We start from the raw sequence: 27,263 nt of genomic DNA, 5'->3' as shown, positions 1-27,263 counted from the left end.
CTGTATGAAACTCCATCTTTGAATATGTCCTTCAATTTGTTTATTTCTTGTTGTTAACCCTGTGTTTCTGGTCCCAGTTTTCTTCTCATTTTGGACCTATCCTTACATCTTGCCTCACCAGACTCTCAAGAGTCCCTAGTTTCTGGGCCAGCCTTGGCTACCATTAAATCTAGCTCAGCCTTCTAAGACTCCAAGCCCAGGTCAGTGCCCTTGCTTTCAGTTCACTGAAAGCAGCTCTTTTCCCCCTTTCCTGTTTGCTCATTTCTGTCTCCCTCTAACCTTAAAAGAACCTAACTACAGGAATGAGATCACAAAGCAATTGAAACTATCTCCTGACTTATGCTCTCCTGAATGTACACCATGCCTTGCCAAACTGTTGATTCTTTTCCTAGGTAAAAAGAATGAGGAATTAAGTAGTTAAAGAATGGATAGCTCTCTACTACCAACAGCCCCCTAAGCAATCCTGCAGGCAGATCACATGGGCAAGATAACCTCTGAAGAGAGAGTCAACCAGTCTGCATGAAATGGAGAATGATGCTGAACCCAACTTCTTGCTTCAATGATTCACTGAGATTCTTCCCCCCATTTCTCCCTTTAAAAACTGTCATGGCTGAGCACAATCTTCAGAGGTGGTCTGAATCTTCAGAGGATGGACAAAGGTCCATCATCTCCCCAGACTGCTGGCTTTTCAGATTAAAGCATCTTTCCTTTCTACTGACACTCACCTCTCAAATTTATTGGCTTTTGAGTGGCTAGCAGCCAAACCTGAGTTCGGTAATATCACCAGGGAGGGGAAATTGGTGGCGTGGATGTAGGATGGTATGAACTGATTCCTAAAAATAATATACATTTATTCCTATCATTTCTGTGTAGGCCCTGGAGAACATTTGTTCAATTTTAAATTGAGTAAGACTGCTTGTCTTGGTAAGAACTTACTTCAGGATAGTTAATCTTCATTTGGAAAATTATCATTGTATAGTTTTCCTTCTTGTGTTTAGCTCCTATCTGGCCTAAAAAAGATGGAGGAGTGATGTTTAATGCTGGCTGCACATTTTAAATCATCTCAAGTGGTTTTGAAAAAATGCCTTATTCTGGATCAACTGAATCAGAATCCCTGCAGGTGGATCCAAGACGTGGGCATTAAAAAACCAAAAAGACCAAAAAACCCTCTCTAGGTGTTTCTAATATGCATCTACGATCAAGAACCACTGGGATTAGAAGGTTTCAAAACAGTCACATGCTTTATAATTTTAAACAGTTCTATCTCATACTAAATATCCTCCTTTTTTCAATCTATTCTCTTTTAAAATAAAAGTATTTAAAACATACTTACCCCTCAACTCTTGTCTGAGATAGGGTATTTGCATATCTGGAAATGTATTAACCGGTCTCTAATATTTAATAGTTTATAAATAAAACCATAATTAGATTTTCAAATATCATTCTCCAAAGCCATGAAAATTCTCTCCTGAGGCTATTTCCATTATTAATTGAATGCATTATAAATTAGCAAACCAAAAGAATATGCATGAACTGTAATTCACATCTTGTAAATTTCAGATTAAATCAGAAATCTCATTATTCTCCAGGATTCATTGCTGCATGCTTCTTGTCTACCATTTTGAACTTAATTAGGTAGAAATTAAACACTTTGAAATCCTTAGAAATCTTATAAATGTTGAAAAAAACAACAAACATCTTGCTGTATTCACACAAAAATCTAGCTTTTAAAATTCCTGTTAGAGATCAAATAGTATCATAACACATTCAAAAGGAGAAACAATGAATTGAAAGAAAAGTTGTTTTTAATGGTTGAAAAATTCTTAATAGGCATAGAAAATGACCGAATATAATTTTAAAAAATTGATGTTTCCTCCTGATATTTCACCTTAGGAGAGTGTGATAGATTGGAAAGCAATAAAAGACTTTAGTTTCTGGGCTTTTCTGTTTCCAAAAAGCTCAGTCCCACTGAGGAGATTATATTAAGAGCTCTCTGAAGCAAAAACATTTGATAGAGAAAGTGATTCTTCTACTCTTAAAGCAAGATTGGGGGGTGGGGCTCAACTGGAGACAGTCAAATATTCTCCCAGATCTTAAGGAGCTGGTGAGTTTTGGGTCACAGAAAGGGGAAAGTGTAGATCTGCATCTGAGATAGAATCCTGAAGAGAGGTTTACAGGACCCCAAATAGGAAGGGATTGCATCCAATTTTCAGGGTTAGAGTTTTGGGATATGGCAAAGCTTCAGAGAGGGAGTGACTGCTTGATGAATTAGGGTAGAAGGAGCCCAGAGCACCCAGAGGAGATGATTCATGGGTCACTAAGTGCTATGCACTGAATGTTTATATCCCTCCAAATTCATATGTCTAAAGCAATAAATAAAGTTGAATGACTACTGAGAAATCATTAAAAATCAAATAATTAAAATTAATATTAATAAAGAAATACGTTAATGATTATTTTCTTAGAGATATAGACTCATTCAATTAATATTTATTGAATAATTAAATACATAAAAAAGTATCAACCTTTTATTTATTTAATGGGATCCTACACTTGGTTTAATTCCCATTAAGAATGCCAGCAAACCTTTTTTTTTGTGAAAGTTTAGTGATATGAAATTCTCCTGAACTTACATGTACAATAACTGTAATGTATCAGAAGGAAATTCTGATAAATAAAATATTTTTCATAAAAGGTGATTTATAGAAATGCAAAATCTTAGAATCTTAATGTTTCACAAAGAGTATATCCCAATGTCAAAACCTCTTTGGAAAAACATTTTTTTTTCATGCAGGTATCCAGTCTGTGTGCAGCTTTGACAGTCTGCAGCATTTCCCTTTGCCATTGTGGCTTGATTATATGACTCTGCTCTTCTGGTCACTGGGGGGTTGGGTGGCTGCACAGTCCTCTGCTTGTGTGAGTCACACAATGTATTCTCATAACTTGCTCTTTCTTATTTTCCAAGGCATCTTTAACACTTTCTGGACATGCTCAGACTTTTGAATTTCACACCTCAGTAATATTTCCCCTACGTTTTGGGGAATTATCATAGTATTGTGATTTTCTATTTGTTAATAAAAAACTGATTATCACCCGTTCTTATCATATTGAATAAATGGACATTTTTGTAAAAGATAAATAGGGAAAACATGATTGCAGAAATTAAGAATATGGAATTATTTAGCTTTAGGATATACTTGTAGTATCTTTTTTTTTTTTTAATTGCAGAGAAATTAATGACAACTTAATTACTGAGTGGCACTGGACCAAAGCCTGGAAACTGGGAGTTACTGCCCTAGATAATGCCTTCTTGTTCTGGCCAATTTCAATGGTGCCCATAATTCTAACACGGTGTCAGAAGAGGGACTGTCTTTTTCTAAGGTTTATCTTCTCTTTGTAGGGCATTCATTTATTTAACAAACACAGTACAGGCCTGTGCTTTGTGCCAGGGACATAGAGATAAAAGTCCCTGCCTCCTGAAACTCACAATCTGTAAACAGATAATTTTTCAGTTGAATCCTGTTGTTACTGACTCATGTTTCTGGAAATAACCATGTATATCAAAAACACATGAAAGAGAAATATAACTAACGCATATCATCTTTTAAAGCAGTAAACCTACTGCCAACATGCAGAGAAAACTTTCAATTCTATTTTCACTAAATTCTCATTTTTATCTACTCAGTTTTCACAAACAAAATCATAATTTGTATGACAATTCCTACTATAAACTGACTCCATTTCTCTTTGACTATTATTGTATTGCTTATTTTCCTCATCACTCTTTAACTGTCTGAACCTTCAGTTGGAATCAATTAGTTTTTTGTAGTCTTTTCCCTCCTTTCCCCCCATCCTAATTCCTTCTTTTGGTTGCACTTATTTTTGGTTTTCCAATAATTTCTCACAAATTAGGAAACTCAAACACAATAATATAATATCCATGACCTTAGAGAAGGAGTCCAGCAGAAATTAGAAAGCAAAGTAAGCAAGATGAGTATGAAATACTGAAATTCCTCTTCTGCTAAAATTGGAGATTAGTCAAAGTCCTATCAAAGATATTTGAGGTTGAAAGAAAACAAAGATAGCAAGCTTTAGGTGTCAGCGTTATAACCTGGTAAATGTACATTAGATGTAGCTACAAAGTCCTATGAGAAAATGAAGGGCAAATGTGTAATACAGATGGAGTGTGGAGGTTTCTGAGACAATTTATGACAAATGAGAAGGACTGAGTCATGATAAATATGAGTAAAGACGTTCCCAGAAAGGGAAAAGATGATGCAGGGCAGGGAGATGAGAGAAAGAATGCTGCTGCAACCCAACTGGAGAATTACTCAGGTTGGGGATCATCAGGTTCTTCACAGGGAAGACAATCTAACCTGGATGAACTGAGAAGGCCATATGCAAAGTATTCCCAAGATCACCCTTATTTCTGATGTCAACTGCAAATTTGAGGGTTCCCAAGACCACCTTCAGGTTTAATAACTCACTAGAAGGACTCACAGAACTCAACAAAACCATTATACTCATAGTTACAGTTTATTACGGCAAAGGATAGATTTAAATGATATAAGGGAAGAAGTGCATAGGGCAGGGTCCACAAGGATTCTAGGCATAAGTTCCCAGTTATCTTTTCCCAGCAGAATCTTGAGGACAGCACTAAACTTTTCCTAGCAACAATGTGTGACAATACTCACAGAGTACTGCCAACCAGAGAAGCTTACTTGAGCCTTGGTGTCCAAAGTTTTTATTGGGGGTTGGTCATGTAGACATGTCTGACCACCCACATGGCTGACCTTAGTCTTCAGCCTCTCCAGACATCAATTTGACACCATGTGTCCTAAAGCTCCTCAATTATAAACTACATTGTTAGCACAGTCTATCTGACAAGGCCCAATGTTTTCAAATAAACAAAACACTCTTATCAGGTATGACATTTCAAGGGCATAGGGTTACCTCCCAGGATCTGCGGGCAAAGATCAAACCTCTCTTTGGGGAGGATCAATCCCTTGCTGCACACCAGAAAACTCTAAAATTCCACCCATATTTCCTTCAGAGGAAGTCTGACATAAGGCATCTTTCACTGGACAAGGGGTCACATCTATTGAGATCTGGTAGATCTCAACTCTGTCTACACATTGGGGTTACTTAGGAGCACTTACCATTGTTGATGTTTAAGTCTGCATGCCCTGATCCAAGAGATTATGAATTAATTTGTCTATGGCAGGTCCAGTATTGGTATGTTTTTTAAAAGTTCTCCAGTGACTGATTCCAATTTGTGGTCAAGATTGGAAAATACTCACTCCATGAAATAGCTGGGAGAACTCTGCCTGGTAAAGAAACTCCCAGGAGCATAATGCTCTCTGTTGGGGTATCAGAATAAAAGGAAAAATTGCCTCTCACAGTGAATGTAGATAAAGATACAGTCTCAGGAGAAGAAGCATAAATAGAGATGCTGAGTCAAGAGAATGGTTTTCTCCTGGAGTTGCTGAGATATCCAGAGAGACATGCCAGTTCTTATGAGGCCCTGCTCTACTTCTAAGCTGGTATTCTGTATGTTTCTTTATCCCTAGAGTCATCTACCATCACAGGTTACTTGTGTTTGTGCTGCACAACTTGAGTGAGTTTATCTAATACTCTAGTTGCTGCCCCTTACCTACTGGGGCAGGTTAGTTAATCCTTTAAGCCCCAGCTATCTCACTGGTAAAATAGAGATGATAGTAGATACCCTACAAGGTGTCCTAGGATTAAATGATTGAAACCTTATTCTAACCACTGTGTCAACTGTTTAACTTAATACACAAATAAATATCTCATTTAATTTTTGTAACAGTTCTATGAAATAAGTGCCATAATTTTCATTTGATAGTTGAGAAACTAGCACTTATTTAAGCTAAATAATTTGTTTAATATTGTTCATGGCTTATTTCATTAATAATGCTATTAATAAAATACTTATTGGGATAAATATACTTAAGCTATTAATAAAGAAGCTGCTTATTTAGCATCTGATGATATATGGTTTTGTATTGCTTTTGAATTTTTCCAAGTGTTGTAGCTTTATCTTCGTAATGAGATTATATCTTCCTAATAAAATATCATATATAAATAACCAGCTCTTATATTTTGTTTGCATCCCTTAGTGCTCTTGAAGCAGGAGGAGAACTAGTCCTGTCATGTTAAAGGGAACCAAATTGATACCTAGGGAAGTCAGATGATTTGAAGTTACTCATTGAAGTGGGAGTAGAACCTCAATCTACTGGCTTTTATTCAGGAGGCTTTCACTGAAACTTACTCCCATGGAAACAGCAAAGAAATTTATGTAACAATTTCACACATTCTCAAATCATCTGCCATAGCTACATTGTTTTGGAAACAGTGAAAATGGCATAATTCTAAATTCAATTACAAGTGAATTTTTAGGAAAACAGAGTAGTCTAGTTAATCAAATATTCTGGTTAATGAAGACTTTCTATACAGTAATAATCTATTTTTAAAATCTCATTATATTAAAACTATACAGGACATATTTTACTTTGTGTCTGATAACTCATAAAATAGTTTCTTGCTATGGTTTAGGATCAATAGCATCTCTTCAGGTAAAACTGAATAAACTAAATTATTTTAAATCTGATGTAATAAAATGGTAACTTTATAAAACTAGCAAAGAACAAGTTTTCATATAATAATACTGCAGAAATGAAAATTTTAATCATTCAGGAAGATAGATAATTAAATTTTATAGAGTTTCTATTGTCATTATTTTAGATACTTTTACATTCATTATGTACTCTTTCACAATAGCCCTGTGAAATAGGCTTTATATTCATTTTACAGATAAAGAAAATGCATCTCAGTGAATTTAAGTCAGAGGGTCCCACACTTTTCAGTTCATGATGTCCTCTGTGTCTCAATAATTTTCCATAGCACCACTCTGCCAAAAGACATATCTAAAAGTTCCCTTTAAGTTCTTAGTCCTAACAACTTAATCAGTACTTAGGTCCTAACAACTTAGCACCCACCTAAAAATATAATATACATAAATTAAAACCAAAATTAGTATTTTTATTTCATTCTTAAATATCCACAATTACTAACAGGATGAGAGTGCCTGTTGGGCACTGCAAAACTTTGCAATCAGCGTAGATTGGATACTGCCACACCTATATATTTCCTGCTCTACACTGATTTTCAAGTGATCCTTGCTTTTTATTAAACCAATTTCTGAAAATCTAGCTTTGCAAAGATATGACATCATTGAAAGGAATGTGGGGCGGATAGGTAAAGCGATTTGTGACATCAGTTCCCTCTGTATACCACCAAAATTTACCTCAATCTATTTCTGAACAACAGTCTATAGAAAATTATTTCAATCCATAAAAATCCTTCTTTCTGATATTTTCTTATCTTGAATAACTGAAATTGATGTCTCTGTCTAAGCAACCTGGTAACACACAATACACAAGGACTAAATTGTTAAATTTTAGCTGTGTCCATTAAGAATACAGAATTCCTAGAAATGAAACTGACAATAATTTACAGCTTGTTCTGCATACTAAAATACTGTACATATCTATGTTGGGTGAAATTAGTACTGGGATGAAGTCCTTTGTGAAGCAAAGTATAATTGAGTTGACAATGTCATCTCATTAGAAGTTGTTGGTTTGATGCAGTTCAGTGTTGAGGTTGAAAGTTTGTCAGCAGGACACAGAAAGTGGGCAGCAGGTCTAGTCATCCTTGTTTTGAGTAAAGTCGTGATTTGGCTAAACATCATCATTCATTTATATTTAACTTTGTTATTTGAAGTCAATCATCAGTTTTAAATATTACAATTCTTAATATTTTCTTAATTTTGTTCTTTACAATTCTTTCGCTTTCAAGTAGACCTGATTGTTTTCTTTTTTCCTTATTCTTTCTCAATATATATTTCATGATAGTATAAGTTGTTAAATTTAAACATTACCAAGGGAACATATAAAATCATCATCTTTGGAAATCTTTAAAAGTAGGATAGGTTATTTTAGAGCACAGGTTAAGGCAGAAGGATAAATTTGTATAATTTTCAGAGTCAACTAGCCTTAGGGTTCTAGAATCTAATGCTATTTCAAGCAAAATAGAAGATAAATTGAGATTTAAATTTACTGGCTGTTGATAATGGTTACGTGATCAGTGAAAAGTACAGCAAAAAGGGAATACTGTGCCTTGGGATTACTTTATGTTGAATCTATCTTTTGGCATATATATTTATTTGGGGGGGGGATGTTTCTTTTCTTTGAAATTATTTTTATCTAGTGGTATTTTGAGGCTTATTTTCCCTTGTTTTTCCCCATTTCTAATCTCCCCAGACACCCACACTATAGGTGGTGAATAGTTTGGAATTCTGTGTGGCTTAAATGCTGAGTAATTTTATATTATATAGCACCTCAAAATGGCAGTACACGGAATTAGTAGTGGTCTGAATCACTTAATTGCACACTTTAGGTATGGTGGTGAGGGAACTAGAGGTCTAGAGAGACCCAAAGGAAACCAGGTATTATAAGGGTAGAGTTCACCTTCACTGCTTGAATGCTGGGTGTGCCCAGCAGGAATGGGTGAGGGGAAGGAGGGGAAGAGGTGACAAAGGTTGCCCTTAAAGGCTCTGATAATCTCAGATTCTGCTTTCCACCTAAAGGCTTTACTTGGGTTATATGGTAGTTCTATTTTTACTTTTTTGAGGAATCTTCATATTGTTTTCCATAGTGGCTGTACTAGTTTACAGTCCCACCAACAGTGAACTAGGGTTCTCTTTCTCCACATCCTAGCTAATACTTGTTATTTCTTGTCTTTTTGATGATGGCCATTCTGACTGGTGTGAGGTAACATCTCATTGTGGTTTTGATTTGCATTTCCCTGGTGATTAGGGATGTTGAGCATCTTTCCATGTGCTTATTGGTTATCTGTATGTTTTCTTTGGAAAAATGCCTATTCAGTTCCCCTGCCCATTTTTTTAAGTGGATTGTTTGCTTTTCTGTTATTGAAATGTATGGGTCCTTTATATGTTTTGGATATTAACCTCTAATCAGATATATCATTTGCAAATATCTTCTTCCATTCAGTAGGTTGCCTTTTTGTTTTATTGATAGTTTCCTTCACTATGCAAAAGCTTTTAAGTTTAATTAGGTCCCATTTATTTATTTTTGCTTTTGTTTCCATTGCCTGAGGAGATAGATCCAAAAAAATATTTCCAAGACTGATGTCAAAGAGAACACTGCTTATGTTTTATTCTAGTTTTACAGTTTTCAGTCTTATATTTAGGTCTTTAGTCCATTTTGAGTTTATTTTTGTTTATGGTGTGAGAAAATGTTCTAATTTCATTCTTTTACATGAAGCTCTCCAGTTTTTCCAACACCACTTTTGAAGAGACTGTCTTTTCCCCATTGTATATTTTTGCCTTCTTTGTTGTAGAGTTATTCAGCAATTCCACACCTGGGTATTTATCAGAATAAAATGAAAACACTAATTTGAAAAGATATATCTACCTCAATGTTCACAGCAGCATTATTTACAATACCCAAGATATGGAAGCAACCTAAGTGTCCACCAAGAGATGAATGGATAAAGAAGATGTGGTATTGTGGTATATATAATGGAATATTAGTGATAAAAAAAATGAAATTTTGCTGTTTGCGACAACATGGGTGGACCTTGAGGGTATATGTTTTCACTTATATGTGGAATCTAAAAAATAAACAAATGATCAAGCAAAACAAAATGGAAACAGACCCACAGATACAAGAACAGACTGGTGGTTGCCAGGGGGGAAAGGGGCGGGGGTAGGGGCAAAATGGGTAAGGGGGATTAAGAGGTATAAACTACTGGGTATAAAATAGATAAATTACAAGGATATAATGTACAGCACAGAGAATATAGCAATATTTTATAATGACTTTATATGTAGTATAATCTGTAAAATTATAAAATTACTATGTTGTACACTTGAAACTAACAGAATACTGTAGGACAACTGGACTTCAATTAAAAGAAAAGACTTTACTTGAAGACTTTTTCAAAGGAATTTGAATCTTTAGATGGTAAGTAGTCAAAAAAGAAAACCACAACACCCTTAGCACTAAACTTGTATTTTCTTTCTTTATCTCTTACATATGAAATGCTCTGTAACAACTTTTATATATTTTATTCTCTTAGTGTTTATAGCAATAATAGCTTATATTCTCAATTAAGAGTGTATCCTTTTCTTCTATTTCTTATTTTTAGATATTTTATTTTACTTTTGCTTTTTAATTTATCTTCTTGCTCTTTTTTTAAAATAAGAGTTTTATAACTTTCTTATAATGTATCCAACACTATTAAATTTTGAGCTATTTTATCTAACATTGTTAAATTTTGAGATGTTGGTTTTGCCTTATATTAAAAAAATTAAAACAGTGGTTTTGAGAATAGTTTTAGATTCACAGCACAGCTGAAGGGAAGGTACACAGATTTCCTGTATATCCCCTGTCCCAACACATGCATAGCCTCTCATTAGCAATATCACTCACTCACCAGAATGGTACATTTTTTTTTGCGAAGGACAAACATACACTGACACATCATAATCACTCAAAGTCTGTAGTTTACATTAGGGTTTACTCTTGGTGTTGTACATTCTATAGGTTTGGAAAAAAGTATAATGACATATTTTTGTCATTATATAAAATAGACATTATAACTCAAAGCTCTTCAACTAAGATCAGGTAACAAAGATGTCCTCTTTTACCACTCTTTTTCAACATTTTACTGGAAATCCTTGCTAATACAAGTCACAGAAGAACTAAATAAATGAAGAAATATTCCATATTCATTCATAGAAAGACTCAATATTGTCAAAATATCAGTTATTCTAAACATAATCTATAGATTCAGTACAATTCAAATTAAAATCCCAGAAAGTTAATTTGTAGATATTGATAAGCTGATTCTAAACTTTATACAAAGAGGCAATAGGCCCAGAATAACCACAAAAATACTGAAGAATAAGGTTAGGGGCTGACACTACCCAACTTCAAGACTTCTTAAAAGTCTTCCTCTAAGAAGAAGACATAACAATTGTAAATATATATACCCCCAACATAGAAGTACCCCAATATATAAGGCAACTGTTAACAGGCATAAAAGGAGAAATCAAGAATAACACAATAATAGTGGGGGACCTTAACACCCCACTTACATCAATGGACAGATCATTCAGACAGAAAATTAATAAGGAAATACAGGCCTTAAATGACATATTAGACCAGACAGACTTAATTGATATCTACAGAGCATTCCATCTGAAAGCAGAAGAATACACATTCTTCTCAAGTGCACATGGGACTTTCCCTAGGATGGATCACATGCTGGGCCACAAAGCACGCCTTGGTAAACTTAAGAAAACTGAAATCATTTCAAGCATCTTTTCTGACCACAATGCTATGGGATTAGAAATTAAGCACAAGAAAAAACTGCAAAAAAACACAAACACATTGAGGGTAAATAGTATGTTCTTAAAAAAACCAATAAATCACTGAAGAAATCAAAGAGGAATTAAAAAAATACAAATGGAAACAAAAACATGACAATCCAAAACCTATGGGATGTAGCAAAAGCAGTTTTAAGAGGGGAATTTATAGCAATACAAGCTTACCTCAGGAAACAAGAAAAATTTCCAATAAACAACCTAACCTTACATGTGAAGCAACCAGAGAAAGAAGAACATACAAAACCCAAAGTTAATAGAAGGAAAGAAAAGATCAAAGCAGAAGTAAATGAAACAGAGACTAAAAAAATGGAAAAGATCAATGAAACTAAAAGCTGGTTCTCTGAAAAGATAAACAAAATTGATAAATCTTTAGCCAGACTCATCAGGGAAATAAGGGAGATGGTCCAAATCAATAGAATCAGAAACAAAAAAAAGAAGTTACAACTGACACCACAGAAATAAAAAAGACCATAAGAGATTATCATGAGCAACCATAAGCCAATAAAATGGACAACCTGGAAGAAATGGACAAATTCTTAGAAAGGTAAAATTTCCCAAGTCTGGACCAAGAAGAAATAGAACACATGAATAGACCAACTGTCAGTGCTGAAATCAAATCCATAATTAAAGAACTCCCAACAAACAAAAGTCCAGGACTAGATGGCTTCACAGGCAATTACTACCAAACATTTAGAAAAGAGTTAACACTCATCTTTCTGAAAGTTTTCCAAAAAATTACAGAGGAAGGAATACTTCCAAACTCATTCTATGAGGCCACCATCACCCCCTTACCAAAACCAGACAAAGATATCACAAAAAAAGAAAATTACAGGCCAGTATCACTGATGAACACAGATGCAAAAGTCCTCAACAAAATACTAGCAAATCAGCTCCTACAATACATTAAAAAGATCATACACCATGATCAAGTGGGATTTATCTTAGGGATGCAAGGATTTTTCAGTATCTGTATGATATACCACATTAACAAACTGAAGAATAAAAACCGTATGTTCATCTCAATAGATGAAGAAAAAGTTTTAATAAAATTTAACACCCATTTATGATAAACACTCTTCAGAAAGTGTGAATAGAGGGAGCATACCTCAACATAATAAAGACCGTATATTACAAACCCACAGCTAACACCATACTCAATGGTGAAAAACTGAAAACGTTTCCTCTAAAATCAGGAATGAGACAAGGATGCCCACTCTCACCAATTTTATTCAACATAGTTTTGGAAGTCCTAGCCAAAGCAATCAAAGAGGAAAAAGAAATAGAAGTCCAAATTGGAAAAGAGGTAGTAAAACTGACACTGTTTGCAGATGACATGATACTATACATAGAAAATTCTAAAGATGCTACCAGAAAAATACTAAAGCTTATCAATGAATGTGGTAAAGTTGCAGGATGCAAAATTAATACACAGAAATTTATTGTGTTTCTATATACTAACAACAAAATATCAGAAAAAGAAATCAAGGAAGCAATCCCATTTGTCATCACATCAAAAAGAATAAAATACCTAGGAATAAACCTACCTAAGGAGCAAAAGACTTGTACTCTGAAAACTATAAGATGTTGATGAAAGAAATTGAAGACAACACAAATAAATGGAGAGATATACAGTGTTTCTGGATTGGAAGAATCAACTTGTTACAAAGGCCATATTACTCAAGGCAATCTACAGATTTAATACAATCTCTATCAAATTACCAATGGCATTTTCCACATAACTGAAACAAAATAAATATTAAAATTTGTACAGAAACACAGAAGACCCCAAGTAGCCAAAACAATCTTGAGAAAGAAGAACAGAGCTAGAGGAATCATGCTCCCTGACTTCAGACTATATTACAAAACTACAATAATCAAAACAGTATGGTATTGATACAAAACCAGACATACAGATCAATGGAACAGGATAGAAAGTTCAGAAACAAACCTACACACTTACGGTCAATTAATCGATGACAAAGGAGGCAAGAATAAATAATGGAAGAAAGTGTCTTCAATAATTCGTGCTGGGAAAACTGGACAGCTACATGTAAAAGAATGAAATTAGAAATTCTCTAACACCATATTCAAAAATAAACTCCAAATGGATTAAAGACCTAAATGTAAAATCCTATAAAAATCCTAGAGGAAAACATAGGCAGAATACTCTTTGATATAAATTGCAGCAATACTTTTTTTGGATCCATCTCTTAGAGTAATGGAAATAAAAGCAAGAACAAACAAATGGGACCTAATTAAACTTAAAAGCTTTTGCATAGTAAAAGAAACCATAAACAAAAGTAAAAGACAACCTACGGAATGGTAGAAAATATTTGCAAACAATGTGAATGACAGGGATTAATTTCCAAAATAAACAAAGAGCTCCTACAACTTAGTATCAAAAAAACAAACAACCAAGTCAAAAAAATGGGCACAAGACCTGAATAGACATTTCTTCAATGAAGACATACAAATGGCCAATAGACAAATGAAGAAATGCTCAGTACCCCTAATTATCAGAGAAATGCAAATCAAAACTACAAAGAGGTATCACTTTACACCAGTCATAATGGCCATCATCAAAAGTCTACAAATAATAAATGCTGGAAAGGGTTTGGAGAAAAAGGAACCCTCCTATACTGTTGGTGGGAATGTAAAGTGGTGTAGCCACTGTGGAGAACAGTATAAAAGTTTTTTAAAAAACTAAAAATAGAGCTACCATATGTTTCAGCAATTCCATTCCTGGGCATATATCCAGAGAAAATTCTAATTTGAAAAGATACATGCACCCCAATGTTCATAGCAGGACTATTTACAACAGGCAAGTCATGGAAGCAACCTGAATGTCTATCAACAGATGACAGGATAAAAAAGATATATATATGTGTTTGTATATATATATGTATGTATACACACGTATATATACACACACACACAATGGAATACTACTCAGCCATAAAAGGGAATAAAATCATACTGTTTGTAAAAACATAGATGGAGTTGGAGATCACCATTTTAAGTGAAGTAAGCCAGAAAGAAAAAGAAAAATGCCACATGGTATCACTCATATGTGGAATCCGAAAAAAAAAAAAAAGAAAAGAAAAGAAAAAAGAAGACACTAATGAACTTAGCTACAAAACAGAAATAGACTCACAGATATAGTAAACAAACTTATAGTAACTGGGGGGAAGGGAGTGGGAGGGAATAAACCGGGAGTTCAAGATGTGCAAATACTAACTACTATATGTAAAATGGATAAAAAACAAGTTTCTTCTGTATAGCACAGGGAACTATATTCAATATCTTATAACAATCTATAATTAAAATGAAAACATATGTATGTATGTGTATGTCTGAAACATTATGCTGTATATCAGAAATTGACACATTGTAACTGACTATAATTCAATAAAAAAAAAAGAAAAAAGGAATGAAATAATGTCACTTGCAGCAACATAGATGGACCTAGAGATTATCATACTAAGCGAAGTAAGTCAGTCAGAGAAAGACAAATATATGATATCACTTATATATGGAATCTAAAAAATTAACATAAATGAACTTATTTATAAAACAGAGAGAGACTCAACAGACGTAAAAAAGAAACTTATGGTTACAGGGAGTGGGGAAGAGGGGAGGGAGGGATAAAGTGGGAGTTTGGGATTGGCAGATACAAACTACTATGTACAGAATAAACAAGGTCATACTATATAGCACGGGAACTATATTCAATAGTTTGTAGTAACATTCAATGGAAAAGAATATGCATATACATGTATGCATGACTGAATCACTTTGCTGTACGCCAGAAACTAATACATTGTAAATCAACTATACTTCAATTTAAAAAATGGTTAAAAAGGGCAATGTATGTAGACATTCACTACTGAAGCACTGAGTCACAAGGTAAGAAGACTAACTGCCCTGAGGCCATAATGCTGTAAGGAAGCCCAGGCCATGTGGAGAGGCTCAGCTGCATTAGCCAACAGCCCCAGCTTAAGTCCCACCAACATAGCAGCTTAGAGCCAACATCAACCACGAGGCATGTGAGTGAAGTCAACTCCACATGATTCCAGGTCCCAGTCATTGAGTAACTCCCAGCTTAAAGCCCAGACATTGTAGAATGGAGAGAAGCTACTCCTGCTGTGTCCTTTCTGAATTCCTGACCTACATCATCTGAGAGCATAAGTGGTTGTTTAAGCCACTAAATTCGGGGGTAATTATACAGCAATAGGAACTGTAATACACATGTTAAGCACAAAGTGAACGGTTAACATAATCTGTGATATAACAGTTTAGGGGAGGTAGCAGTCACCCAAGGCTTGGGTGGAGGTGGAGCTCCCCTGCTTGGTCCCACCCCTACACCTGAAAGGCACAGCTTGATAGGAAGTATAGGATACGGACAATGAGAAAGAGAAAGTATGAAGGCAGATTCAATGGCAAAGATCCTTGTTCTTTTTCCTTTAAAATTCTTTTCTTAGAATAATTGGAATTTAAAATAAATCATCTTAACACAGCACTGGAAAAAAGATTAAGGGTTGAGTGGAGAAGGAATAAATTAAAACTGCCATCATTTGTGGGCTTCTGAGTGTTTAAAGATGAAGCTATTATCGCTGTGTATAGGACTTAATAGTCTTCAGGGAGACTGATAAACTGAGAAACAGACTGCAGTAATTTTGGGTTGGTGACCCATCAGGCTGACTTAGTCATTTAAATTTCACACTTCTTTAAAATTTTGAATCAGGGGCATTCATAAGTTTTTCTTTTCTTTTTTTTTTTTTTTAAAGAATAGAAGAGTTTCATGGGAGAATGAAGCAATTTGTTAAAAAGAGAATTTTCTTTATGCTTTGATGCCTTTGAAAAAGGTCTCCAGGCTGCTGAACAACCAAAGATTTTTTTTGAGAGCTACCATATGCAGACATTGTGGGGAAAGATATTGAAGGCTGAGTCCTTTTCCTTGAGAACTTTACAATGTCAAGAAATGTTTATAATGTAAAGGATGTTTGTATATTCTTCAAAGCTAAAACCTAGAAATTTCTATTTACAAATTCAGTAGTATACTTTTTGTTTTAGGAGTGAACTTTGAGCAAAATGGTGAGGTAGGTGTTGCTGACACAGCTTTCTTCCTTTTCTTACTGTGTTCTCTACTCTCTTTACCCCCTTTCCTGGCACTTCTCTGGCCATTCCCTGAGCTCTTCAGTTCTCATGCTGTGTCTGGGCCTATTAGCTCCTCCCTTTCTCTGCTACAGTCTACCAGCACTCATTTCTCTGAGTTTCCTCCAAGCTATGCTTTGAGGCTGTCGATGGCTCCCTCACATACGCCCACCCAAATGTACCTTCCCTTAGTGAGACATAGACTGGGTCTTCCAGGACACATAGTATACAAACTATTCCATTGTTTCCAAATATTGAAATTCTTCAGAAATTCCAACATTTTGATACTCAAACTATTTCTCTCAGAACCTCATTTAAATCTAAGAGGACCCCAAATCCTCTTAGATCATGTGTTTCAATTCCTCATGTGAAAAATTCTTATCCTCCACCCCTTATTTCTTCTGTGTTTTAAAAAAAATCAGTTTTCTGGTTATCTACAGCTTGCATTGTAGACACTGGCATTTGCCTTACTCTTTGTTCTTGCCCAAGTTCTGGCATTTTCTCATCCACCCATCCACCCATCCAGTTTGTTATTCATATGAACTGTTCATATCATACCACAGCTTCATAGAACTTGTGGTTCTCAATTTTGATACCCTTATTTCTTTTTCAGTTTAGTTACTGGCACATAGTGAACATTCTGTTAAAGACATAAAAATACTTAAAATACAAGTCAGTTTTTAAAAAGCATCCTCAGACTTTGGTAACAGATGTAATCATCAGATACTAATAGCTCTAATTTCACTGTACTAATCACTCTAATTTCACTGGCCCTTGCTCTCCCCTAAGGATGTGGTAACTTTAAGCCCCTGCAAATTTTCACCCAGTTAATACTTCAATTTCCCTGAATGTGGGGGGTGGTGGTGGTGGTGGTGGTGGTGGTGGTGTCTTGTATGTGTCTCAAAAGTGTCAGGCTCAGTTACTGTATACTGTCTATTCTGGTGTTCCTCTGTCACTCCATGGGCTTCTCAATCTTCTTTGCCTGAGGGGCTGCTTGTCAGTGCTCTACCTCCTGTGAAAACACCCATGCTTGTGCCATGTGCTCATTCTTTTTGAATTTCCATAGTTACCAAATCCCAAGGTGAGAAAGAATGCACCGTACTCAGTTAGATTTTTGTCTTGGAGACTTCAGTAACACCCCCTTATGCTTGTCCTCTTTCAGATATTTCCTCATGAAACAATTTTTTCAGCTCTTGATTTCATTTGCTTGTGCTATAGGTTTTTAGCATTGCTTCTCAACCTTGACTGTGCCTTAGAATCACCCATTTAGACCACACATTTAAAAATGCTGATGTCCCACCCCCAGAGATTCTGATTAATCCATTGGGGGCAGGTCCCAACATTAGGTGATTCTACTGTGCTGTGAAGGTTGACAGGACGCCTGACACAGTCTATCTCTTCTCAGTCTTTATTCTGGGTGCCTTAAAACAGTGGTTCTCTTCCTTCAGATAGAAACAAATAGCCCTTACCTTCCAGAAAATCCTATCAAAGTACCTACATGATTGTGAGAGAAGTCTGAATTTTAGTTTGGTGCTCAAAGAGTCCACAGAAGTTTTTATAAGGAAAGAATTCCAAACACAGACTTTCGGGGGATAAAAAAGCCTTACTGGAGTTGGAGGTTTCCCTATTTTAAACCATGAGAAAAATCTTTGGCCCAGTTTTAAAAAGATTGACTAGGATATAAAAATACACATGTATCACCTTGTTTTCACTTTGACCTATTTGATTTTTCTGTTCACTATATGGAAACACAGTAATGTCACACATAATATTAATTCTGGATTTTGATAGACTTCTCAGTTTTCTAGGGTTACAATTTATACTGAGCATAGGAGAATCATTTGAAGAGTCAATCAATTATTCAATTTCCTCTGAATAATCTGCAAAGATGGAATTAGTGATGACAACGAAGCTGAAGCTTTAGGGCCTCCAGAAGGGGCTCTAGAAATGTGTTCCTATAATCATATTTTTGTAAAATTTGCATTAAAAGGCTTTTTTTTTCCTTAAGAAGGTTCTCCTTCCCCAAACTGCAAAAGCTTCAAACCTCGCTTAACCTGATAACACGAAATCTTTGAGAATTGTGACAAAGTGAAACAGTTCTTATTTCAATGTCTTTATCTTCCATTTTCTTTTTTATTAGAAAAAAATAACAAATAAGGCTTTAAAAGGGCTTATTTTAAACCAATGTGTGCCACTAACAATACACAGTTGTTAAATTACTGAGGTACCACTCTACTTGTTGGTAAAATAGCCACTGCCTCAAGCCCACAAGTACCTTCTACTACCATTCCATCTAATCCAGTTTTTTCCCTTGAAGCTTACCAGTGCCTCCCATGACTCAATCAAGGTAACATCCAGCACATCAGGGAGCCCTCCAGAGTCCTGATTCAACGCTATGGCAACAAACATACATTCTGATTGATCAATACCTGGGCTAAATGAGTGATTAACTATGTTGATCATCATTCTTCCTTAAAAACAACTTAAAATACTGTACTTATATATCATAGGTAAGAAGAGTAAATGTTTAATAAAGTATTTTTATACAATAAGTGACACTATAAAAAAAACCATCTTTCAGAGATTATTTTTGGAAATCTGTTTTGAGTTCATTTAATATCTGGTTTATATACGACTATGAAAAGTCATGTCATGTAGAAACCAGATCTTAACTTAGTCAAAAAGGATCTGAGGAATACTTTAATAGAACTTTAATTTGCAACTAGGATGGTTCTTAAAATATATTGAAAGAAGGAAGACAGCTGCTAACACAAAGGAGTACACTACTCAATAGTCACTGTGTAGGAGTTGCAAAAAGTGCTGAAAAGGAGAGAGGACAGATATTCAACAACTGCTTAAATCTTTACCAAGAAATACATTTGGGAAAGTGCCGTACTTTAACTCTATCTAGAGATGATTCACATTTTAGGTTTAGAGAGTTATAAGCTCATGGATTTCTCTGCATAATTTGGCAAACTAGTAGTGAATAAATCATTTGGATTAGATTTGATGCACCTGAGTGTTGAAAGTAAGTGAAAAATTAATTTAAGACTAAGTTGTTTAAAATATATAAGCTCACTTTAGAACATAAATCATAGCATAACCTTTGAAAAGAATGATGTCATCTTATTTTCATGGATATTTTATTTGTAAAGTGAAAAGAGTCTATGGTTACACTGTATTTATAGATTAAAAGACACTTTGGTAATGTAATTATTAATAAACAGATAAAATAAGCAACAAATGGGACAGGTGAAAGCTACTTTTGAGTAGAAAAAGTGACTTCCATACATTTTCAAGGCAGTTTTATTTGAAATTTCACAAATGGCATGAAACCACCCAAGGAAATACTCTAATTTGCAGGTGCCACTAGCTTTTCTGAGTAAAAATCTGTCTATTTATTCAGGACTCAAGGAAAACCTTCACTGGGTACTTAATACATTCGAGGCATTGTATTAGACTACAGATAGGAAAAGCTTAAGACAACACAGTCTTTGTCCTAAAGGGCAGCCCCTTTAGGTGGAGACAAACAGGTAAATAGATAGTTCCATTCAATATACATGTAAGTGGTTTGTAGAAATGAATTAGTCACTCTATATAATTATGTTTTTTTTTAGTATAAGATGCTGCTTGGCAGAAACTCCAAAGGAGTTTTCAAATCCAACACAGATTCTCTCCCACGAGTGTGACTCATCATGAGAGATTATTCTGTCCTGTGTTAAAAGGACCCACATCATGCTAACTTGGAGTCCAGTCCCTGAAAACTTAATGGGTACAAGAGTAGAGCAATGGGGATTCCATCTGACCTCTGCCAATCTTTCCCATTTTTCTGATCCAGCTATAGTGCTCTTCTGTCCACATTCCTGAGACAAATAATATCTGTTCTCTGATTTTTCAGTGATGAAAGAAACGTACCCATAATTGGATTTAAGTGCATGCTTGCCCAGTTTAATCCCAAATTCCACCAGCAGGTGGTAGGAAAGTCAGAGTAAACCTGTTTATTATTGTTTTGGGCTGAGACCATAGTACAGTAATGATTTTGACACTTCTAGGTAAATAACATCTTCTATGTTTATAATAACTTGATATTGTTTTTATTTACTTTATGTGACTTGTAAAATTTGTATATTTTTTTGACAAATTTTTAGTCTCAGAATTTCAAGCATGAGCATTATTATTATTGTTAAAGAATACTGTGTGAATGTGTATGTGTGAGTATTGATTTGGCTTACTTAAAGCTTGCCTAGAGTAGACACAGTCTTTTTATTCAAGAAGAATACAATTTTAAAATCTGAAAGATAATTCATGTGTTAATACTAATGTCCAGGAAAGTTTTCTTTCTAGAATAAAAAATATGACAGTCTAGGTATTTATTTTCTTTATTTCATTTCTTATTCTTCAAATGAACCAAAAAGGACGGGGGTTTACTGACCATTGCAATACTTAGGTCTTGGAACAAACTGTTACCTCAGGACATCTGAGGTCCTTTAGCAACCTCTGTGACATGGAAACAAGTGAACAAACATCAAACATTTATGGCCTTTCTTTTTTTTGTCCTGTTTTTTGAATAATTTTATACAAGTTCCTGCATGTACAAGCTTAAGAGTAAAGAAAACAAAGGCTAATCAGAAGTAGAATATCAAGCTAATTTTCCCTTCACTGGGAAACTTTCTACATAGTATGTAGGGCCTGGAAGATTGCATTTTAAACATACTTTGTGCAAATATATCCATGAATTATTCTGAGAAGCAATTATTTTAAAGGGGCATGTTTATTTCACAAGTTCGTTGTTTTTTAGAAAGCATTCTGAAATAATGCATTCCTTTAAGTATATTTTTTTAGTCAATGAAAGTGTTTCATTCCTAACTTTCATTTTTTTCTTTTGTATAACAAATATTTTCTTGATTTCAGTGACTACTTTGTTTCAGTGAAGTAATGATTCTTTTTTGATAATCTATGCAATCTTTATAGGAATTAATATCTCAAAATTGGAAATCATTTTTCTTTTGATAAAATGTTGACATTTAAAATTTCAATGTCAGTAAAAAACTTAGCTTGCTTTTAGCTACTGCAATCAATATATTAAAAACAATTTTTTTATTATTTGGGGGGAAGTAATCAGGTTTTTATTTATTTATCTTTAATGGAGGTATTAAGAATTGAACCCAGGACCTTGTGCATTGTAGGCATGCACTCTACTACTGAGATATACCCTCCCCACCGCAATCAATATATTTGATACATAGGATATTTGGCATTAGGCATGTGGTGTCAAAGTCTGAGATAATATTTCCTTTTTGAACTCTGATGTGTCATCATAAATTACATCGTTGAAAATTCATTTGGTGGGAAGATGAAGGTGGCCTTTGACTCTTCCCAAACTCCCACAAAAATAAACGCAGCAACTAGATAGCAAAACCAGAAATATTCATGGCCAATATTTATAATAAAATTAGGTGACATGTTATTCTCTTGAATCTCAAAAGTAGAAGTAGGATCAAACCACCAAGAGCTACAAGACCTGCAAGGTATCAGAATATGTTCAGAAGAAAACAGAGAAAAATAATGGAGAGTCTGAAGGGTCTAAGAACAGGAGAGTCTTAAAATAACCAACAAATATTCACTGGAAAATATAGTGGGGGAAATTTTAGAATAGGAGCTGAAACTGGAAGTGGGTTCTTCCCATGGTAAAAGTGGTGAGTTTAGGGGCCTTCGGAAAGGCCTAAAAGGGCTAGAAAAATCTAGGGGCTGTGTACTTTTAAAACCGACCAGGATTCCCTTTTAAGACAGGATCCCACTCCAAGGAGAAATTGTAGTGAATTAAAAATTGGCCAACATAGGAACAACCAGAGGACCAAAACACAATGTTTAGGTAAGACTGGGGAAGGAGGTAAGAGACAGGAAATCTCAGCAACATGCCTTATTATTTAACACTATATAAAAAACAACAGAACAGAGAGCCTTGAAGTTAAAAATATAGTTGAATTTAATGTCCTAAAAACTCATGAAAACCAATTAAACTATTGAGGTCAAATCTCAAAAAAAGTTGTTCAAGAATAAAAGAGAATAAAAATGAGAATAACATTTTTATAGATAACACAAGCCTGCAGAAAGACGTGTCCCTAAAACAGGTAAAAGTCATAAAAACCTACTACTTCAAAATGAGTTAACAGACATTAAGAAAATGATACAAATTATGATATAGATCAGAATTAGAAACTCTAAGAAAGTAAGTGACAATGTGAGAAAGAACTAGAAATTTTAAAAAGGACTACAAGAGTGAACAAATATAACAAATAATGCTTTAAGAGAAATATAAAGCAGAAAATAAATATTTTAAAAATATAAAAGAAAAAAAATAAAGATTTGAAAGAAAGTGACAGATACTAAAAAGAGACAAGGCAAGTCAAATATAAAGATAATAGAAGTCATTTAAGAAGAAAAACCAAAGCAATGAAAGTAAATAAATACCAAAACATTAAATTTAAAAAATCTCCTGAAATTGTTTATGTATTTGAAACTATATTTTGAAAGAGCACATCATGAACCTGAGGAGTGACCCAAATGACCACCACCAATACACGCTAATGTTACTGAAAGAACGACTGTATTTCCTAATTAAACATTAGATGGAAGCTAAAAATTATATAACTCATGTTTGAATGATCAAACTTGTATTTGATTAAATAGAAGTATGTGAAAGTGTGAATGTGACAAACTTGTTTCTGTAACTGACTCCAAAAAAAGAGTGTTCCACTTACTATTGCTATATAACAAAACCACCCCAAAACTTGGTGGCTGAAAACATTAACTAACACTCATTTTGCTTGTGGATTTGCAATTCTGACAGGGCTTGAGTGGCATGGGTCATTTATTCAACTTAGTGTCAGCTGGGACAGCTCAAAGGCAAGGGAGATGGAATCATTGAAGACTTGTCCTGGCACATGTCTGGCAGTTGATGCTGGCTGTTTGCCCAAATTACACATCATCTTTTCATATGGCCTGGAATTCCTTACAACATGGTGGCTGGGTTCCAAGGGCAGCATTCCAAAAGAGAGAGATCCAGGTGGAAGCCCACTGCCTATTAAAACCTAATCTTGGATGTCATGCAGCATCATTTCCACTGGGTTTTATTTACAGAGGCACTCACAAAGGGCGTTCACCCAAGTTCGGGGAGGTGAAATCGATTCTCAATCTTTTGATGGGGTACTGGCAAGCTGCTGAATATTTTTGTATTCCTATAAGTATTTTTGAACTTTGCTCTGGAATGGAATAAAGTTACTTGGCAACAGTTTGAACTTTTCAAATTGTACTTGGAAGATATGTTAGCAGTGCTCAGCCTAGGGCTTTTCATTCTCCATTACTGAGAGAAGATCTTTCTGCGTACTCTACCCAGTATCTTGTGAATCATGATGTCTTTCATTCTGGCTGGTGGAAGTCAGCGCCATTCCTCTTGTTTCTGTGTGAATTCTGGGCATGGGCACAACTAATCCTCTTGGTAGATCGTTTCTTGGACCCAGGTAGTCTCATGACACTCCTGGTGTTCATTAGTACTCAGCTGAATGCTTGACAGGGACCCTTTGTTGTTCCCTGGATTTCTCTATACAGTTCTCTCCCCTCTGGGGCTCTGTCATTCAAAATTCCAGCTAACTTGGTCACCCTGGACTCTTAGCTCTGTCTTTCCAACTTGGGGAGTCAACTGGGCTCTTCCTGGATCTCCTTCTTGTGCTGTAGATTGCAAACCCTTTCAAGGTAGTAAGCTGGAGCAACAAAAGCGTGTGCCTCATTTGTTTCCTGACTCTCAGCATCTCTGTCCTTAATCCTAACATAACCCTTCATTGCCTGATATTCAGTGTCTTTAAAATAATTGTGTCAGATATTTTGTCTATTTACTGGATGTTTGAGGCAGGAGGGTAAGTTTTATATCTGTAACTCCTTCTTGACTAGAAATGGAAGTCCTGTTTGGCTGTCTTTTAATTATGTCTTACTTTATCTGTGCCTCCCCAAGACCCTTAAATCCACATAATTTTAGAGAGTTTTCTCAAAGCACAGAAAATACTTATATTCCTACCTAAAATAAATGTTTCCTTGATATTAAAACATTTACGCTTTGAGTATATTTCACTGATATTTCTTGTCAAATCACTAAATTTTCTGTTTACTTTGTATGTCTGTCCCAGTCTTCGAGGAATATTACATCTCTATTGTGGCTGTAATACATTACCACAAATTTAGCAGCTTAAAATGATTCAAATTTATTATCTCACAGTCTGTAGGTTGAAGTCTGAGTACAGAGTGGCTTGGATGTTTCCTTCGTTTTAAGTCTCACAAGGCTGAAATCAAAATGTCAATTGGTCTGCTTTCCCTTCTGAAGGCTCTGGGGGAGAATCTGCTCCCAGGCTATTTGTGTTGTTGGCAGAATTCAGTTCCATGAAGTTGTAGAATTGAGGTCTCTACTTGCTAGCTGTTAGCTGGCGGGGGTTGGGTGGCCTTGTCTTCTAGAGACGTCCCTCTAGTCCTTGCATCCAGCTGCCTGCATCTCAGAACCAGTGATGGTGCCTTGAGACCTCAGGCTGTCAGGTCTCTCTGTTTCCTCTTCTGCCACATCTGACTGACTCCTCTGCCTTTCTCTTCCAATTTTAAGAGCTCAAGCAATTACACTGGGCCCATCTAGATAATCCAGGATACTCTTCCTCTTTTAAGGTCCAAAACCTTATCTGCCAAGTCCCTTTGCCATGTAACATAACATATTTATTGATTCTGGGGAGTAAGGTGTGAAAATGTTTGAGGGGGATACATTATTCTGCCTACCACATAAATAAGTTTGTAATTATTTTTATTATAGACTCTATTTCTCTGAAGCTTGAACAGGAAATTACTCTATTTTTTTTGAATATTGATTTTGCCTGGGGAAATCATTACAGTCTGCTTTCTGAGGACTTGGGTCTCTTCTCTTGTCAGATTCTTGATATTCCTTTGCCATTCCTTCTGATCTGATAATAATTAAACATCTGACCTGATAATAATTAAACATCTGATAATAATTAAACGTCTTCCTCAACAAATGGTGTTGGGAAAACTGGACAGCAGCATGTAAAGCAATGAAGCTGGAACACTCCCTTACACCATACACAAAAATAAACTCAAAATGGATCAAAGACTTAAACATAAGACTAGATACAATAAACCTCCTAGAAGAAAATATAGGCAAAACATTATCTCACATACATCTCAAAAATGTTCTCCTAGGGCAGTCTACCCAAGAAATAGAAATAAAAGCAAGAATAAACAAATGGAACCTAATTAAACTTACAAGCTTCTGCACAGCAAAGGAAACCAGAAGTAAAACAAAACAACAACCTACGGAATGGGAAAAGATTTTTGCAAATGAAACTGACAAAGGCTTGATCTCCAGAATATATAAGCAGCTCATGTGACTTAATAAGAAAAATACAAACAACCCAGTCCAAAAATGGGCAAAAGACCTAAACAAGCAATTCTCCAAGGAAGACATACAAATGATCAAAAGGCACATGAAAAAATGCTCAATATCACTAATCATCAGAGAAATGCAAATCAAAACTACAATAAGGTATCACCTCACACCAGCCAGAATGGCCATCATTCAAAAATCCACAAATGACAAATGCTGGAGAGGCTGTGGAGAAAGGGGAACCCTCCTACACTGCTGGTGGGAATGCAGTCTGGTGCATCTACTGTGGAAAACAGTGTGGAGATTCCTCAAAAGACTAGGAATAGACTTACCATATGACCCAGGAATCCCGCTCCTGGGCATAGATCCAGAAGGAAGCCTACTTCAAAATGACACCTGCACCCCAATGTTCATAGCAGCACTATTTACAATAGCCACGACATGGAAACAGCCTAAATGTCCATCCATAGATGACTAGATAAAGAAGAGGTGGTATATTTATACAATGGAATACTATTCAGCCATAAAAACCGACAACATAACACCATTTGCAGCAACATGGATGTTCCTGGAAAATGTCATTCTAAGTGAAATAAGCCAGAAAGAGAAAGAAAAATACCATGAGATCACTCATATGTGGAATCTAAAAAGAAAAAAAACAAAAACAACCAAACAAAAAATAAATACAAAACAGAAACAGACTCATAGACATAGAATACAAACTTGTGGTTGCCAAGTGGGTAGGGGGTGGGAAGGCACAGACTGGGATTTCAAAGTGTAGAATAGATAAACAAGATTATACTGTATACCACAGGGAAATATATACAAGATCTTGTGGTAGCTCACAGTGAAAAAAAATGTGACAATGAATATATGTATGTTCATGTATAACTGAAAAATTGTACTCTACACTGGAATTTGACACAACATTGTAAAATGACTATAACTCAATAAAAAAAAAGTTTAAAAAAAACTTCCCCTTTTGACATTCCCTCTTTAAGAGCAACTAGACCTGGGTCCACATCCTTTTTGCATTTATATACATCCAATGTATCTCCAAAAACTCACCTTTTCCTACTAGGTCAGTATCTTGCTTTTTTCCCCTGCCTTTCTTCATTTTTTTCATTATCACACTCCTGTTTTTACAGATAATTCAATTTTTTCTTGTTTTTCTGAGTAAAT

This window comes from Camelus bactrianus, chromosome 5 (genome assembly GCF_048773025.1).
Source record: "Camelus bactrianus isolate YW-2024 breed Bactrian camel chromosome 5, ASM4877302v1, whole genome shotgun sequence".
Lineage (NCBI taxonomy): Eukaryota > Metazoa > Chordata > Mammalia > Artiodactyla > Camelidae > Camelus > Camelus bactrianus.
The sequence above is the reverse complement of the archived record's forward strand: the minus strand, read 5'-3'. Positions refer to the sequence as shown.